Source organism: Hypomesus nipponensis, chromosome 12 (assembly GCF_054491055.1).
Source record: "Hypomesus nipponensis isolate SF chromosome 12, ASM5449105v1, whole genome shotgun sequence".
NCBI lineage: Eukaryota > Metazoa > Chordata > Actinopteri > Osmeriformes > Osmeridae > Hypomesus > Hypomesus nipponensis.
In genome coordinates, this window is record NC_140372.1 from 17,062,501 (window position 1) to 17,075,000 (window position 12,500).

General features: G+C 46.9%; 36 non-coding genes and 7 pseudogenes across 36 annotated transcripts in view; all 43 read left to right on the forward strand.

Annotated features, from left to right (window-relative positions):
• Positions 1–62, forward strand: part of LOC146265338 (5S ribosomal RNA) — a 119-nt gene extending 57 nt beyond the window's left edge. Inside the window, exon 1 of the ribosomal RNA XR_014728099.1 lies at positions 1–62. This exon is cut by the window's left edge and continues 57 nt beyond it. This is a non-coding gene — a ribosomal RNA (5S ribosomal RNA).
• A 172-nt stretch (positions 63–234) lies between these two features.
• On the forward strand, positions 235–353 carry LOC146265339 (5S ribosomal RNA). Its single transcript, XR_014726400.1, has one exon. It is a non-coding gene; the product is annotated as a 5S ribosomal RNA (ribosomal RNA).
• Positions 354–525: 172 nt separating this feature from the next.
• Positions 526–634, forward strand: LOC146265340 (5S ribosomal RNA; annotated as a pseudogene).
• A 172-nt stretch (positions 635–806) lies between these two features.
• LOC146265341 (5S ribosomal RNA) lies at positions 807–925 on the forward strand. The gene has a single exon (XR_014728100.1). It is a non-coding gene; the product is annotated as a 5S ribosomal RNA (ribosomal RNA).
• Positions 926–1,097: 172 nt separating this feature from the next.
• On the forward strand, positions 1,098–1,216 carry LOC146265342 (5S ribosomal RNA). The gene has a single exon (XR_014726401.1). It is a non-coding gene; the product is annotated as a 5S ribosomal RNA (ribosomal RNA).
• Positions 1,217–1,388: 172 nt separating this feature from the next.
• On the forward strand, positions 1,389–1,497 carry LOC146265343 (5S ribosomal RNA; annotated as a pseudogene).
• A 172-nt stretch (positions 1,498–1,669) lies between these two features.
• LOC146265344 (5S ribosomal RNA) lies at positions 1,670–1,788 on the forward strand. The gene has a single exon (XR_014728101.1). It is a non-coding gene; the product is annotated as a 5S ribosomal RNA (ribosomal RNA).
• A 172-nt stretch (positions 1,789–1,960) lies between these two features.
• Positions 1,961–2,079, forward strand: LOC146265345 (5S ribosomal RNA). The gene has a single exon (XR_014726402.1). It is a non-coding gene; the product is annotated as a 5S ribosomal RNA (ribosomal RNA).
• A 196-nt stretch (positions 2,080–2,275) lies between these two features.
• Positions 2,276–2,394, forward strand: LOC146265346 (5S ribosomal RNA). The gene has a single exon (XR_014726403.1). It is a non-coding gene; the product is annotated as a 5S ribosomal RNA (ribosomal RNA).
• A 172-nt stretch (positions 2,395–2,566) lies between these two features.
• On the forward strand, positions 2,567–2,675 carry LOC146265347 (5S ribosomal RNA; annotated as a pseudogene).
• Positions 2,676–2,859: 184 nt separating this feature from the next.
• On the forward strand, positions 2,860–2,978 carry LOC146265348 (5S ribosomal RNA). Its single transcript, XR_014726404.1, has one exon. It is a non-coding gene; the product is annotated as a 5S ribosomal RNA (ribosomal RNA).
• Positions 2,979–3,166: 188 nt separating this feature from the next.
• Positions 3,167–3,285, forward strand: LOC146265349 (5S ribosomal RNA). Its single transcript, XR_014728048.1, has one exon. It is a non-coding gene; the product is annotated as a 5S ribosomal RNA (ribosomal RNA).
• Positions 3,286–3,455: 170 nt separating this feature from the next.
• Positions 3,456–3,574, forward strand: LOC146265350 (5S ribosomal RNA). Its single transcript, XR_014728909.1, has one exon. It is a non-coding gene; the product is annotated as a 5S ribosomal RNA (ribosomal RNA).
• A 168-nt stretch (positions 3,575–3,742) lies between these two features.
• LOC146265351 (5S ribosomal RNA) lies at positions 3,743–3,851 on the forward strand (annotated as a pseudogene).
• A 184-nt stretch (positions 3,852–4,035) lies between these two features.
• On the forward strand, positions 4,036–4,154 carry LOC146265352 (5S ribosomal RNA). The gene has a single exon (XR_014726405.1). It is a non-coding gene; the product is annotated as a 5S ribosomal RNA (ribosomal RNA).
• Positions 4,155–4,342: 188 nt separating this feature from the next.
• On the forward strand, positions 4,343–4,461 carry LOC146265353 (5S ribosomal RNA). Its single transcript, XR_014728049.1, has one exon. It is a non-coding gene; the product is annotated as a 5S ribosomal RNA (ribosomal RNA).
• Positions 4,462–4,631: 170 nt separating this feature from the next.
• Positions 4,632–4,750, forward strand: LOC146265354 (5S ribosomal RNA). Its single transcript, XR_014728910.1, has one exon. It is a non-coding gene; the product is annotated as a 5S ribosomal RNA (ribosomal RNA).
• A 168-nt stretch (positions 4,751–4,918) lies between these two features.
• On the forward strand, positions 4,919–5,037 carry LOC146265355 (5S ribosomal RNA). The gene has a single exon (XR_014726406.1). It is a non-coding gene; the product is annotated as a 5S ribosomal RNA (ribosomal RNA).
• Positions 5,038–5,219: 182 nt separating this feature from the next.
• Positions 5,220–5,338, forward strand: LOC146265356 (5S ribosomal RNA). The gene has a single exon (XR_014727791.1). It is a non-coding gene; the product is annotated as a 5S ribosomal RNA (ribosomal RNA).
• A 178-nt stretch (positions 5,339–5,516) lies between these two features.
• LOC146265357 (5S ribosomal RNA) lies at positions 5,517–5,635 on the forward strand. The gene has a single exon (XR_014728339.1). It is a non-coding gene; the product is annotated as a 5S ribosomal RNA (ribosomal RNA).
• Positions 5,636–5,815: 180 nt separating this feature from the next.
• LOC146265358 (5S ribosomal RNA) lies at positions 5,816–5,934 on the forward strand. Its single transcript, XR_014728929.1, has one exon. It is a non-coding gene; the product is annotated as a 5S ribosomal RNA (ribosomal RNA).
• Positions 5,935–6,112: 178 nt separating this feature from the next.
• On the forward strand, positions 6,113–6,231 carry LOC146265359 (5S ribosomal RNA). The gene has a single exon (XR_014726407.1). It is a non-coding gene; the product is annotated as a 5S ribosomal RNA (ribosomal RNA).
• A 174-nt stretch (positions 6,232–6,405) lies between these two features.
• Positions 6,406–6,524, forward strand: LOC146265360 (5S ribosomal RNA). Its single transcript, XR_014726408.1, has one exon. It is a non-coding gene; the product is annotated as a 5S ribosomal RNA (ribosomal RNA).
• Positions 6,525–6,708: 184 nt separating this feature from the next.
• Positions 6,709–6,827, forward strand: LOC146265361 (5S ribosomal RNA; annotated as a pseudogene).
• Positions 6,828–7,005: 178 nt separating this feature from the next.
• LOC146265362 (5S ribosomal RNA) lies at positions 7,006–7,124 on the forward strand. The gene has a single exon (XR_014728567.1). It is a non-coding gene; the product is annotated as a 5S ribosomal RNA (ribosomal RNA).
• A 188-nt stretch (positions 7,125–7,312) lies between these two features.
• Positions 7,313–7,431, forward strand: LOC146265363 (5S ribosomal RNA). Its single transcript, XR_014728050.1, has one exon. It is a non-coding gene; the product is annotated as a 5S ribosomal RNA (ribosomal RNA).
• Positions 7,432–7,601: 170 nt separating this feature from the next.
• LOC146265364 (5S ribosomal RNA) lies at positions 7,602–7,720 on the forward strand. The gene has a single exon (XR_014728911.1). It is a non-coding gene; the product is annotated as a 5S ribosomal RNA (ribosomal RNA).
• A 168-nt stretch (positions 7,721–7,888) lies between these two features.
• Positions 7,889–8,007, forward strand: LOC146265365 (5S ribosomal RNA). Its single transcript, XR_014726410.1, has one exon. It is a non-coding gene; the product is annotated as a 5S ribosomal RNA (ribosomal RNA).
• A 182-nt stretch (positions 8,008–8,189) lies between these two features.
• Positions 8,190–8,308, forward strand: LOC146265366 (5S ribosomal RNA). Its single transcript, XR_014727792.1, has one exon. It is a non-coding gene; the product is annotated as a 5S ribosomal RNA (ribosomal RNA).
• A 178-nt stretch (positions 8,309–8,486) lies between these two features.
• LOC146265367 (5S ribosomal RNA) lies at positions 8,487–8,605 on the forward strand. Its single transcript, XR_014728341.1, has one exon. It is a non-coding gene; the product is annotated as a 5S ribosomal RNA (ribosomal RNA).
• Positions 8,606–8,785: 180 nt separating this feature from the next.
• On the forward strand, positions 8,786–8,904 carry LOC146265368 (5S ribosomal RNA). The gene has a single exon (XR_014727527.1). It is a non-coding gene; the product is annotated as a 5S ribosomal RNA (ribosomal RNA).
• Positions 8,905–9,082: 178 nt separating this feature from the next.
• On the forward strand, positions 9,083–9,201 carry LOC146265369 (5S ribosomal RNA). Its single transcript, XR_014728052.1, has one exon. It is a non-coding gene; the product is annotated as a 5S ribosomal RNA (ribosomal RNA).
• Positions 9,202–9,375: 174 nt separating this feature from the next.
• LOC146265370 (5S ribosomal RNA) lies at positions 9,376–9,494 on the forward strand. The gene has a single exon (XR_014726411.1). It is a non-coding gene; the product is annotated as a 5S ribosomal RNA (ribosomal RNA).
• A 184-nt stretch (positions 9,495–9,678) lies between these two features.
• On the forward strand, positions 9,679–9,797 carry LOC146265371 (5S ribosomal RNA). Its single transcript, XR_014727793.1, has one exon. It is a non-coding gene; the product is annotated as a 5S ribosomal RNA (ribosomal RNA).
• Positions 9,798–9,975: 178 nt separating this feature from the next.
• Positions 9,976–10,094, forward strand: LOC146265372 (5S ribosomal RNA). The gene has a single exon (XR_014728568.1). It is a non-coding gene; the product is annotated as a 5S ribosomal RNA (ribosomal RNA).
• A 172-nt stretch (positions 10,095–10,266) lies between these two features.
• On the forward strand, positions 10,267–10,385 carry LOC146265373 (5S ribosomal RNA; annotated as a pseudogene).
• A 172-nt stretch (positions 10,386–10,557) lies between these two features.
• On the forward strand, positions 10,558–10,676 carry LOC146265374 (5S ribosomal RNA). The gene has a single exon (XR_014726412.1). It is a non-coding gene; the product is annotated as a 5S ribosomal RNA (ribosomal RNA).
• Positions 10,677–10,858: 182 nt separating this feature from the next.
• Positions 10,859–10,977, forward strand: LOC146265375 (5S ribosomal RNA). Its single transcript, XR_014726413.1, has one exon. It is a non-coding gene; the product is annotated as a 5S ribosomal RNA (ribosomal RNA).
• Positions 10,978–11,151: 174 nt separating this feature from the next.
• On the forward strand, positions 11,152–11,270 carry LOC146265376 (5S ribosomal RNA). Its single transcript, XR_014726414.1, has one exon. It is a non-coding gene; the product is annotated as a 5S ribosomal RNA (ribosomal RNA).
• Positions 11,271–11,450: 180 nt separating this feature from the next.
• LOC146265377 (5S ribosomal RNA) lies at positions 11,451–11,569 on the forward strand. Its single transcript, XR_014727794.1, has one exon. It is a non-coding gene; the product is annotated as a 5S ribosomal RNA (ribosomal RNA).
• Positions 11,570–11,820: 251 nt separating this feature from the next.
• LOC146265378 (5S ribosomal RNA) lies at positions 11,821–11,939 on the forward strand. The gene has a single exon (XR_014728569.1). It is a non-coding gene; the product is annotated as a 5S ribosomal RNA (ribosomal RNA).
• A 178-nt stretch (positions 11,940–12,117) lies between these two features.
• Positions 12,118–12,236, forward strand: LOC146265379 (5S ribosomal RNA). Its single transcript, XR_014728570.1, has one exon. It is a non-coding gene; the product is annotated as a 5S ribosomal RNA (ribosomal RNA).
• Positions 12,237–12,408: 172 nt separating this feature from the next.
• LOC146265380 (5S ribosomal RNA) overlaps positions 12,409–12,500 on the forward strand; it is a 119-nt pseudogene continuing 27 nt past the window's right edge.

Here is a 12,500-nt window from a genome sequence, read left to right on the forward strand (position 1 = left end):
AGGGTCGGGCCTGGTTAGTACTTGGATGGGAGACCGCCTGGGAATACCAGGTGCTGTATGCTCTTTTGCTCATTCACTTAGAAACTGAAATCTTGCAATATGCACAAGTAGTCCTTCATGAAAGGGGCTGGAAGCTGTTTTCATTTTGACACGAGAGAGAGATAGAGAGACCACCTTGCATTGTCAATTGCTAAATCTGTATATGGATAAGTAGCCTATGGTTGTCAACTTATTTCGTACGGCCATACCAGCCTGGCAACGCCCGATCTCGTCTGATCTCGGAAGCTAAGCAGGGTCGGGCCTGGTTAGTACTTGGATGGGAGACCGCCTGGGAATACCAGGTGCTGTATGCTCTTTTGCTCATTCACTTAGAAACTGAAATCTTGCAATATGCACAAGTAGTCCTTCACAAAAGGGGCTGGAAGCTGTTTTCATTTTGACATGAGAGAGAGAGAGAGAGACCACCTTGCATTGTCAATTGCTAAATCTGTATATGGATAAGTAGCCTATGGTTGTCAACTTATTTCGTACGGCCATACCAGCCTGGCAACGCCTGATCTCGGAAGCTAAGCAGGGTCGGGCCTGGTTAGTACTTGGATGGGAGACCGCCTGGGAATACCAGGTGCTGTATGCTCTTTTGCTCATTCACTTAGAAACTGAAATCTTGCAATATGCACAAGTAGTCCTTCATGAAAGGGGCTGGAAGCTGTTTTCATTTTGACACGAGAGAGAGAGAGAGAGACCACCTTGCATTGTCAATTGCTAAATCTGTATATGGATAAGTAGCCTATGGTTGTCAACTTATTTCGTACGGCCATACCAGCCTGTCAACGCCCGATCTCGTCTGATCTCGGAAGCTAAGCAGGGTCGGGCCTGGTTAGTACTTGGATGGGAGACCGCCTGGGAATACCAGGTGCTGTATGCTCTTTTGCTCATTCACTTAGAAACTGAAATCTTGCAATATGCACAAGTAGTCCTTCATGAAAGGGGCTGGAAGCTGTTTTCATTTTGACACGAGAGAGAGATAGAGAGACCACCTTGCATTGTCAATTGCTAAATCTGTATATGGATAAGTAGCCTATGGTTGTCAACTTATTTCGTACGGCCATACCAGCCTGGCAACGCCCGATCTCGTCTGATCTCGGAAGCTAAGCAGGGTCGGGCCTGGTTAGTACTTGGATGGGAGACCGCCTGGGAATACCAGGTGCTGTATGCTCTTTTGCTCATTCACTTAGAAACTGAAATCTTGCAATATGCACAAGTAGTCCTTCACAAAAGGGGCTGGAAGCTGTTTTCATTTTGACATGAGAGAGAGAGAGAGAGACCACCTTGCATTGTCAATTGCTAAATCTGTATATGGATAAGTAGCCTATGGTTGTCAACTTATTTCGTACGGCCATACCAGCCTGGCAACGCCTGATCTCGGAAGCTAAGCAGGGTCGGGCCTGGTTAGTACTTGGATGGGAGACCGCCTGGGAATACCAGGTGCTGTATGCTCTTTTGCTCATTCACTTAGAAACTGAAATCTTGCAATATGCACAAGTAGTCCTTCATGAAAGGGGCTGGAAGCTGTTTTCATTTTGACACGAGAGAGAGAGAGAGAGACCACCTTGCATTGTCAATTGCTAAATCTGTATATGGATAAGTAGCCTATGGTTGTCAACTTATTTCGTACGGCCATACCAGCCTGTCAACGCCCGATCTCGTCTGATCTCGGAAGCTAAGCAGGGTCGGGCCTGGTTAGTACTTGGATGGGAGACCGCCTGGGAATACCAGGTGCTGTATGCTCTTTTGCTCATTCACTTAGAAACTGAAATCTTGCAATATGCACAAGTAGTCCTTCATGAAAGGGGCTGGAAGCTGTTTTCATTTTGACACGAGAGAGAGATAGAGAGACCACCTTGCATTGTCAATTGCTAAATCTGTATATGGATAAGTAGCCTATGGTTGTCAACTTATTTCGTACGGCCATACCAGCCTGGCAACGCCCGATCTCGTCTGATCTCGGAAGCTAAGCAGGGTCGGGCCTGGTTAGTACTTGGATGGGAGACCGCCTGGGAATACCAGGTGCTGTATGCTCTTTTGCTCATTCACTTAGAAACTGACATCTTGCAATATGCACAAGTAGTCCTTCATGAAAGGGGCTGGAAGCTGTTTTCATTTTGACACGAGAGAGAGAGAGAGAGAGAGAGAGAGAGAGAGAGAGAGAGACTACCTTGCATTGTCAATTGCTAAATCTGTATATGGATAAGTAGCCTATGGTTGTCAACTTATTTCGTACGGCCATACCAGCCTGGCAACGCCCGATCTCGTCTGATCTCGGAAGCTAAGCAGGGTCGGGCCTGGTTAGTACTTGGATGGGAGACCGCCTGGGAATACCAGGTGCTGTATGCTCTTTTGCTCATTCACTTAGAAACTGACATCTTGCAATATGCACAAGTAGTCCTTCATGAAAGGGGCTGGAAGCTGTTTTCATTTTGACACGAGAGAGAGAGAGAGAGACCACCTTGCATTGTCAATTGCTAAATCTGTATATGGATAAGTAGCCTATGGTTGTCAACTTATTTCGTACGGCCATACCAGCCTGGCAACGCCTGATCTCGGAAGCTAAGCAGGGTCGGGCCTGGTTAGTACTTGGATGGGAGACCGCCTGGGAATACCAGGTGCTGTATGCTCTTTTGCTCATTCACTTAGAAACTGACATCTTGCAATATGCACAAGTAGTCCTTCATGAAAGGGGCTGGAAGCTGTTTTCATTTTGACACGAGAGAGAGAGAGAGAGAGAGAGAGAGAGACTACCTTGCATTGTCAATTGCTAAATCTGTATATGGATAAGTAGCCTATGGTTGTCAACTTTTTTCGTACGGCCATACCAGCCTGGCAACGCCCGATCTCGTCTGATCTCGGAAGCTAAGCAGGGTCGGGCCTGGTTAGTACTTGGATGGGAGACCGCCTGGGAATACCAGGTGCTGTATGCTCTTTTGCTCATTCACTTAGAAACTGACATCTTGCAATATGCACAAGTAGTCCTTCATGAAAGGGGCTGGAAGCTGTTTTCATTTTGACACGAGAGAGAGAGAGAGAGAGAGAGAGAGAGAGAGACTACCTTGCATTGTCAATTGCTAAATCTGTATATGGATAAGTAGCCTATGGTTGTCAACTTATTTCGTATGGCCATACCAGCCTGGCAACGCCCGATCTCGTCTGATCTCGGAAGCTAAGCAGGGTCGGGCCTGGTTAGTACTTGGATGGGAGACCGCCTGGGAATACCAGGTGCTGTATGCTCTTTTGCTCATTCACTTAGAAACTGACATCTTGCAATATGCACAAGTAGTCCTTCATGAAAGGGGCTGGAAGCTGTTTTCATTTTGACATGAGAGAGAGAGAGAGACTACCTTGCATTGTCAATTGCTAAATCTGTATATGGATAAGTAGCCTATGGTTGTCAACTTATTTCGTACGGCCATACCAGCCTGGCAACGCCCGATCTCGTCTGATCTTGGAAGCTAAGCAGGGTCGGGCCTGGTTAGTACTTGGATGGGAGACCGCCTGGGAATACCAGGTGCTGTATGCTCTTTTGCTCATTCACTTAGAAACTGAAATCTTGCAATATGCACAAGTAGTCCTTCATGAAAGGGGCTGGAAGCTGTTTTCATTTTGACACGAGAGAGAGAGAGACCACCTTGCATTGTCAATTGCTAAATCTGTATATGGATAAGTAGCCTATGGTTGTCAACTTATTTCGTACGGCCATACCAGCCTGGCAACGCCTGATCTCGGAAGCTAAGCAGGGTCGGGCCTGGTTAGTACTTGGATGGGAGACCGCCTGGGAATACCAGGTGCTGTATGCTCTTTTGCTCATTCACTTAGAAACTGACATCTTGCAATATGCACAAGTAGTCCTTCATGAAAGGGGCTGGAAGCTGTTTTCATTTTGACACGAGAGAGAGAGAGAGAGAGAGAGAGAGAGACTACCTTGCATTGTCAATTGCTAAATCTGTATATGGATAAGTAGCCTATGGTTGTCAACTTTTTTCGTACGGCCATACCAGCCTGGCAACGCCCGATCTCGTCTGATCTCGGAAGCTAAGCAGGGTCGGGCCTGGTTAGTACTTGGATGGGAGACCGCCTGGGAATACCAGGTGCTGTATGCTCTTTTGCTCATTCACTTAGAAACTGACATCTTGCAATATGCACAAGTAGTCCTTCATGAAAGGGGCTGGAAGCTGTTTTCATTTTGACACGAGAGAGAGAGAGAGAGAGAGAGAGAGAGAGAGACTACCTTGCATTGTCAATTGCTAAATCTGTATATGGATAAGTAGCCTATGGTTGTCAACTTATTTCGTATGGCCATACCAGCCTGGCAACGCCCGATCTCGTCTGATCTCGGAAGCTAAGCAGGGTCGGGCCTGGTTAGTACTTGGATGGGAGACCGCCTGGGAATACCAGGTGCTGTATGCTCTTTTGCTCATTCACTTAGAAACTGACATCTTGCAATATGCACAAGTAGTCCTTCATGAAAGGGGCTGGAAGCTGTTTTCATTTTGACATGAGAGAGAGAGAGAGACTACCTTGCATTGTCAATTGCTAAATCTGTATATGGATAAGTAGCCTATGGTTGTCAACTTATTTCGTACGGCCATACCAGCCTGGCAACGCCCGATCTCGTCTGATCTTGGAAGCTAAGCAGGGTCGGGCCTGGTTAGTACTTGGATGGGAGACCGCCTGGGAATACCAGGTGCTGTATGCTCTTTTGCTCATTCACTTAGAAACTGAAATCTTGCAATATGCACAAGTAGTCCTTCATGAAAGGGGCTGGAAGCTGTTTTCATTTTGACACGAGAGAGAGAGAGACCACCTTGCATTGTCAATTGCTAAATCTGTATATGGATAAGTAGCCTATGGTTGTCAACTTATTTCGTACGGCCATACCAGCCTGGCAACGCCCGATCTCGTCTGATCTCGGAAGCTAAGCAGGGTCGGGCCTGGTTAGTACTTGGATGGGAGACCGCCTGGGAATACCAGGTGCTGTATGCTCTTTTGCTCATTCACTTAGAAACTGACATCTTGCAATATGCACAAGTAGTCCTTCATGAAAGGGGCTGGAAACTGTTTTCATTTTGACACGAGAGAGAGAGAGAGAGAGAGAGAGAGACCACCTTGCATTGTGAATTGCTAAATCTGTATATGGATAAGTAGCCTATGGTTGTCAACTTATTTCGTACGGCCATACCAGCCTGGCAACGCCCGATCACGTCTGATCTCGGAAGCTAAGCAGGGTCGGGCCTGGTTAGTACTTGGATGGGAGACCGCCTGGGAATACCAGGTGCTGTATGCTCTTTTGCTCATTCACTTAGAAACTGACATCTTGCAATATGCACAAGTAGTCCTTCATGAAAGGGGCTGGAAGCTGTTTTCATTTTGACACGAGAGAGAGAGAGAGAGAGAGAGACTACCTTGCATTGTCAATTGCTAAATCTGTATATGGATAAGTAGCCTATGGTTGTCAACTTATTTCGTACGGCCATACCAGCCTGGCAACGCCTGATCTCGTCTGATCTCGGAAGCTAAGCAGGGTTGGGCCTGGTTAGTACTTGGATGGGAGACCGCCTGGGAATACCAGGTGCTGTATGCTCTTTTGCTCATTCACTTAGAAACTGAAATCTTGCAATATGCACAAGTAGTCCTTCATGAAAGGGGCTGGAAGCTGTTTTCATTTTGACACGAGAGAGAGAGAGAGAGAGAGAGAGACCACCTTGCATTGTCAATTGCTAAATCTGTATATGGATAAGTAGCCTATGGTTGTCAACTTATTTCGTACAGCCATACCAGCCTGGCAACGCCTGATCTCGTCTGATCTCGGAAGCTAAGCAGGGTCGGGCCTGGTTAGTACTTGGATGGGAGACCGCCTGGGAATACCAGGTGCTGTATGCTCTTTTGCTCATTCACTTAGAAACTGACATCTTGCAATATGCACAAGTAGTCCTTCATGAAAGGGGCTGGAAGCTGTTTTCATTTTGACACGAGAGAGAGAGAGAGAGAGAGAGACTACCTTGCATTGTCAATTGCTAAATCTGTATATGGATAAGTAGCCTATGGTTGTCAACTTATTTCGTACGGCCATACCAGCCTGGCAACGCCCGATCTCGTCTGATCTCGGAAGCTAAGCAGGGTCGGGCCTGGTTAGTACTTGGATGGGAGACCGCCTGGGAATACCAGGTGCTGTATGCTCTTTTGCTCATTCACTTAGAAACTGACATCTTGCAATATGCACAAGTAGTCCTTCATGAAAGGGGCTGGAAGCTGTTTTCATTTTGACACGAGAGAGAGAGAGAGAGAGACTACCTTGCATTGTCAATTGCTAAATCTGTATATGGATAAGTAGCCTATGGTTGTCAACTTATTTCGTACGGCCATACCAGCCTGGCAACGCCCGATCTCGTCTGATCTCGGAAGCTAAGCAGGGTCGGGCCTGGTTAGTACTTGGATGGGAGACCGCCTGGGAATACCAGGTGCTGTATGCTCTTTTGCTCATTCACTTAGAAACTGACATCTTGCAATATGCACAAGTAGTCCTTCATGAAAGGGGCTGGAAACTGTTTTCATTTTGACACGAGAGAGAGAGAGAGAGAGAGAGAGAGAGACCACCTTGCATTGTGAATTGCTAAATCTGTATATGGATAAGTAGCCTATGGTTGTCAACTTATTTCGTACGGCCATACCAGCCTGGCAACGCCCGATCACGTCTGATCTCGGAAGCTAAGCAGGGTCGGGACTGGTTAGTACTTGGATGGGAGACCGCCTGGGAATACCAGGTGCTGTATGCTCTTTTGCTCATTCACTTAGAAACTGACATCTTGCAATATGCACAAGTAGTCCTTCATGAAAGGGGCTGGAAGCTGTTTTCATTTTGACACGAGAGAGAGAGAGAGAGAGAGAGACTACCTTGCATTGTCAATTGCTAAATCTGTATATGGATAAGTAGCCTATGGTTGTCAACTTATTTCGTACGGCCATACCAGCCTGGCAACGCCTGATCTCGTCTGATCTCGGAAGCTAAGCAGGGTCGGGCCTGGTTAGTACTTGGATGGGAGACCGCCTGGGAATACCAGGTGCTGTATGCTCTTTTGCTCATTCACTTAGAAACTGACATCTTGCAATATGCACAAGTAGTCCTTCATGAAAGGGGCTGGAAGCTGTTTTCATTTTGACACGAGAGAGAGAGAGAGAGAGAGAGAGAGAGAGAGACTACCTTGCATTGTCAATTAATAAATCTGTATATGGATAAGTAGCCTATGGTTGTCAACTTATTTCGTATGGCCATACCAGCCTGGCAACGCCCGATCTCGTCTGATCTCGGAAGCTAAGCAGGGTCGGGCCTGGTTAGTACTTGGATGGGAGACCGCCTGGGAATACCAGGTGCTGTATGCTCTTTTGCTCATTCACTTAGAAACTGACATCTTGCAATATGCACAAGTAGTCCTTCATGAAAGGGGCTGGAAGCTGTTTTCATTTTGACATGAGAGAGAGAGAGAGACTACCTTGCATTGTCAATTGCTAAATCTGTATATGGATAAGTAGCCTATGGTTGTCAACTTATTTCGTACGGCCATACCAGCCTGGCAACGCCCGATCTCGTCTGATCTTGGAAGCTAAGCAGGGTCGGGCCTGGTTAGTACTTGGATGGGAGACCGCCTGGGAATACCAGGTGCTGTATGCTCTTTTGCTCATTCACTTAGAAACTGAAATCTTGCAATATGCACAAGTAGTCCTTCATGAAAGGGGCTGGAAGCTGTTTTCATTTTGACACGAGAGAGAGAGAGACCACCTTGCATTGTCAATTGCTAAATCTGTATATGGATAAGTAGCCTATGGTTGTCAACTTATTTCGTACGGCCATACCAGCCTGGCAACGCCCGATCTCGTCTGATCTCGGAAGCTAAGCAGGGTCGGGCCTGGTTAGTACTTGGATGGGAGACCGCCTGGGAATACCAGGTGCTGTATGCTCTTTTGCTCATTCACTTAGAAACTGACATCTTGCAATATGCACAAGTAGTCCTTCATGAAAGGGGCTGGAAACTGTTTTCATTTTGACACGAGAGAGAGAGAGAGAGAGAGAGAGAGACCACCTTGCATTGTGAATTGCTAAATCTGTATATGGATAAGTAGCCTATGGTTGTCAACTTATTTCGTACGGCCATACCAGCCTGGCAACGCCCGATCACGTCTGATCTCGGAAGCTAAGCAGGGTCGGGCCTGGTTAGTACTTGGATGGGAGACCGCCTGGGAATACCAGGTGCTGTATGCTCTTTTGCTCATTCACTTAGAAACTGACATCTTGCAATATGCACAAGTAGTCCTTCATGAAAGGGGCTGGAAGCTGTTTTCATTTTGACACGAGAGAGAGAGAGAGAGAGAGAGACTACCTTGCATTGTCAATTGCTAAATCTGTATATGGATAAGTAGCCTATGGTTGTCAACTTATTTCGTACGGCCATACCAGCCTGGCAACGCCTGATCTCGTCTGATCTCGGAAGCTAAGCAGGGTTGGGCCTGGTTAGTACTTGGATGGGAGACCGCCTGGGAATACCAGGTGCTGTATGCTCTTTTGCTCATTCACTTAGAAACTGAAATCTTGCAATATGCACAAGTAGTCCTTCATGAAAGGGGCTGGAAGCTGTTTTCATTTTGACACGAGAGAGAGAGAGAGAGAGAGAGAGACCACCTTGCATTGTCAATTGCTAAATCTGTATATGGATAAGTAGCCTATGGTTGTCAACTTATTTCGTACAGCCATACCAGCCTGGCAACGCCCGATCTCGTCTGATCTCGGAAGCTAAGCAGGGTCGGGCCTGGTTAGTACTTGGATGGGAGACCGCCTGGGAATACCAGGTGCTGTATGCTCTTTTGCTCATTCACTTAGAAACTGACATCTTGCAATATGCACAAGTAGTCCTTCATGAAAGGGGCTGGAAGCTGTTTTCATTTTGACACGAGAGAGAGAGAGAGAGAGAGAGACTACCTTGCATTGTCAATTGCTAAATCTGTATATGGATAAGTAGCCTATGGTTGTCAACTTATTTCGTATGGCCATACCAGCCTGGCAACGCCCGATCTCGTCTGATCTCGGAAGCTAAGCAGGGTCGGGCCTGGTTAGTACTTGGATGGGAGACCGCCTGGGAATACCAGGTGCTGTATGCTCTTTTGCTCATTCACTTAGAAACTGACATCTTGCAATATGCACAAGTAGTCCTTCATGAAAGGGGCTGGAAGCTGTTTTCATTTTGACACGAGAGAGAGAGAGAGAGAGACTACCTTGCATTGTCAATTGCTAAATCTGTATATGGATAAGTAGCCTATGGTTGTCAACTTATTTCGTACGGCCATACCAGCCTGGCAACGCCCGATCTCGTCTGATCTCGGAAGCTAAGCAGGGTCGGGCCTGGTTAGTACTTGGATGGGAGACCGCCTGGGAATACCAGGTGCTGTATGCTCTTTTGCTCATTCACTTAGAAACTGACATCTTGCAATATGCACAAGTAGTCCTTCATGAAAGGGGCTGGAAACTGTTTTCATTTTGACACGAGAGAGAGAGAGAGAGAGAGAGAGAGAGACCACCTTGCATTGTGAATTGCTAAATCTGTATATGGATAAGTAGCCTATGGTTGTCAACTTATTTCGTACGGCCATACCAGCCTGGCAACGCCCGATCACGTCTGATCTCGGAAGCTAAGCAGGGTCGGGCCTGGTTAGTACTTGGATGGGAGACCGCCTGGGAATACCAGGTGCTGTATGCTCTTTTGCTCATTCACTTAGAAACTGACATCTTGCAATATGCACAAGTAGTCCTTCATGAAAGGGGCTGGAAGCTGTTTTCATTTTGACACGAGAGAGAGAGAGAGAGAGAGAGACTACCTTGCATTGTCAATTGCTAAATCTGTATATGGATAAGTAGCCTATGGTTGTCAACTTATTTCGTACGGCCATACCAGCCTGGCAACGCCTGATCTCGTCTGATCTCGGAAGCTAAGCAGGGTCGGGCCTGGTTAGTACTTGGATGGGAGACCGCCTGGGAATACCAGGTGCTGTATGCTCTTTTGCTCATTCACTTAGAAACTGAAATCTTGCAATATGCACAAGTAGTCCTTCATGAAAGGGGCTGGAAGCTGTTTTCATTTTGACACGAGAGAGAGAGAGAGAGACCACCTTGCATTGTCAATTGCTAAATCTGTATATGGATAAGTAGCCTATGGTTGTCAACTTATTTCGTACGTCCATACCAGCCTGGCAACGCCCGATCTCGTCTGATCTCGGAAGCTAAGCAGGGTCGGGCCTGGTTAGTACTTGGATGGGAGACCGCCTGGGAATACCAGGTGCTGTATGCTCTTTTGCTCATTCACTTAGAAACTGACATCTTGCAATATGCACAAGTAGTCCTTCATGAAAGGGGCTGGAAGCTGTTTTCATTTTGACACGAGAGAGAGAGAGAGAGACTACCTTGCATTGTCAATTGCTAAATCTGTATATGGATAAGTAGCCTATGGTTGTCAACTTATTTCGTACGGCCATACCAGCCTGGCAACGCCCGATCTCGTCTGATCTCGGAAGCTAAGCAGGGTCGGGCCTGGTTAGTACTTGGATGGGAGACCGCCTGGGAATACCAGGTGCTGTATGCTCTTTTGCTCATTCACTTAGAAACTGACATCTTGCAATATGCACAAGTAGTCCTTCATGAAAGGGGCTGGAAGCTGTTTTCATTTTGACACGAGAGAGAGAGAGAGAGAGAGAGAGAGACTACCTTGCATTGTCAATTGCTAAATCTGTATATGGATAAGTAGCCTATGGTTGTCAACTTATTTCGTACGGCCATACCAGCCTGGCAACGCCCGATCTCGTCTGATCTCGGAAGCTAAGCAGGGTCGGGCCTGGTTAGTACTTGGATGGGAGACCGCCTGGGAATACCAGGTGCTGTATGCTCTTTTGCACATTCACTTAGAAACTGACATCTTGCAATATGCACAAGTAGTCCTTCATGAAAGGGGCTGGAAGCTGTTTTCATTTTGACACGAGAGAGAGAGAGAGAGAGACTACCTTGCATTGTCAATTGCTAAATCTGTATATGGATAAGTAGCCTATGGTTGTCAACTTATTTCGTACGGCCATACCAGCCTGGCAACGCCCGATCTCGTCTGATCTCGGAAGCTAAGCAGGGTCGGGCCTGGTTAGTACTTGGATGGGAGACCGCCTGGGAATACCAGGTGCTGTATGCTCTTTTGCTCATTCACTTAGAAACTGACATCTTGCAATATGCACAAGTAGTCCTTCATGAAAGGGGCTGGAAACTGTTTTCATTTTGACACGAGAGAGAGAGAGAGAGAGAGAGAGACCACCTTGCATTGTGAATTGCTAAATCTGTATATGGATAAGTAGCCTATGGTTGTCAACTTATTTCGTACGGCCATACCAGCCTGGCAACGCCCGATCACGTCTGATCTCGGAAGCTAAGCAGGGTCGGGCCTGGTTAGTACTTGGATGGGAGACCGCCTGGGAATACCAGGTGCTGTATGCTCTTTTGCTCATTCACTTAGAAACTGACATCTTGCAATATGCACAAGTAGTCCTTCATGAAAGGGGCTGGAAGCTGTTTTCATTTTGACACGAGAGAGAGAGAGAGAGAGAGAGAGAGAGAGAGAGAGAGAGAGAGAGAGAGAGAGAGAGAGAGAGAGAGAGAGAGAGAGAGAGAGAGAGAGAGAGAGCTCCCTTGCATTGTCAATTGCTAAATCTGTATATGGATAAGTAGCCTATGGTTGTCAACTTATTTCGTACGGCCATACCAGCCTGGCAACGCCTGATCTCGTCTGATCTCGGAAGCTAAGCAGGGTCGGGCCTGGTTAGTACTTGGATGGGAGACCGCCTGGGAATACCAGGTGCTGTATGCTCTTTTGCTCATTCACTTAGAAACTGACATCTTGCAATATGCACAAGTAGTCCTTCATGAAAGGGGCTGGAAGCTGTTTTCATTTTGACACGAGAGAGAGAGAGAGAGAGAGAGACTACCTTGCATTGTCAATTGCTAAATCTGTATATGGATAAGTAGCCTATGGTTGTCAACTTATTTCGTACGGCCATACCAGCCTGGCAACGCCTGATCTCGTCTGATCTCGGAAGCTAAGCAGGGTCGGGCCTGGTTAGTACTTGGATGGGAGACCGCCTGGGAATACCAGGTGCTGTATGCTCTTTTGCTCATTCACTTAGAAACTGAAATCTTGCAATATGCACAAGTAGTCCTTCATGAAAGGGGCTGGAAGCTGTTTTCATTTTGACACGAGAGAGAGAGAGAGAGACCACCTTGCATTGTCAATTGCTAAATCTGTATATGGATAAGTAGCCTATGGTTGTCAACTTATTTCGTACGTCCATACCAGCCTGGCAACGCCCGATCTCGTCTGATCTCGGAAGCTAAGCAGGGTCGGGCCTGGTTAGTACTTGGATGGGAGACC